Source organism: Dipodomys spectabilis, unplaced genomic scaffold (assembly GCF_019054845.1).
Source record: "Dipodomys spectabilis isolate Male_0828 unplaced genomic scaffold, ASM1905484v1 ptg000483l, whole genome shotgun sequence".
Classification (NCBI taxonomy): domain Eukaryota; kingdom Metazoa; phylum Chordata; class Mammalia; order Rodentia; family Heteromyidae; genus Dipodomys; species Dipodomys spectabilis.
Genome location: NW_024871160.1, coordinates 2,845,914 through 2,847,226, shown reverse-complemented (window position 1 = coordinate 2,847,226; position 1,313 = coordinate 2,845,914).

Below are 1,313 nucleotides of genomic sequence, written 5' to 3'. Positions count from 1 at the left end.
ATATTTTAGTTTTGGTGTTTGGGGAGAGGTTGGCTTTTGTAGTACTAGTGGGTCAGTACTCAGGCTTGAACTGAGGGTCTGGAGCTCTTTCTTTGATTGCTTTACTCAATGCTGTCACTGTGCCACTCGAACAACATCTCCACTTCTGGCTTTTTCTACTTAATTGAAGATAAGAATTTGAAGATTTATTAGCTTGGGTTGGCATCAATCCATCCTTGTGAACAGCTAAGATTACAAGAATGATCCAGAGGCTGGATATATTGTGCTCCCTATGAAACCTAAACATAGGCACATAATTCTGAAGCATGTGTGTAAGATTATGCATTTCTCTGTACAGTATTTTCACAATAAAAAAGAAAATTGGTTAGAAAATATAGCCCTTATATGTATGTATACATAATATAAATGTGCAGAGGGAAATGAGGATGTATCTGCTGATTTTGAGGAAAGATTTCACCTATGGCTTTTCACAGACTGGGCTGCGCTGTACAGAATGCTTGAGACTAAAGGTGAGGTAATTGATGTCATCATTCCATTCATCTACATCCCTTGTTAACATGTGCATATACTGTGGTGTAATCATGATTATTTTGTGTATGAGAGGGTGTACTGGGGTTAATTCAGGACCTAGGTACTGTTGCTTAGCTTTTATATGCGATGCTAACACTCTACCATTTGAAGCACAGTTCAGCTTTCTCTATTTACTGTTTAAATGGAGGTAAGAGTCTTCTTTGCTCAGTTGGCTTTGAACTGAGTTCCTCATAGCTCAGGGTTCTGGGTAGCTAGTTTTACCGGCCTGAGCTTCCAATGCCTAGCTTTTCATTATTATTTTTACAAATTAAATGCTCACACACATTCCTTGCATTCAAAAGTCTCACTGTTCAGGCTGACAAGATGTGAGGAAAGATGGTTGAGTGGATAAGTTTCCAAATGGGCCTCTAGCCCCATTAATATCATTCTGGCAGTAACTTACATTTCAGTCAGTGAGTACATATTTCCAATTTCTCTCTGCCTTTTTAAAATGCCTTTTTGAACTGTCTTTGATACATCTTTTAAACATTATCTCCCAAACAGGAGATATTATGTGAATGCATTTGATAATATTTCAAATAGGGGTGTTGTTGTGTGATGGATGTCTGTTGTCAGAGGCCGTCCATCTGGGCTTCAGGAACAGAGATAATGTTTCCTGTCTGCTGGTTGCAGACAGGAAGGTTATTCCTGGCCAGGCTTTGACTTGGGATCCATTCATCTTAGACTTCTAAGTAGGTAGGATAACAAGCATGAACCACCACCAACCGGCTTGTTTTAGAAGC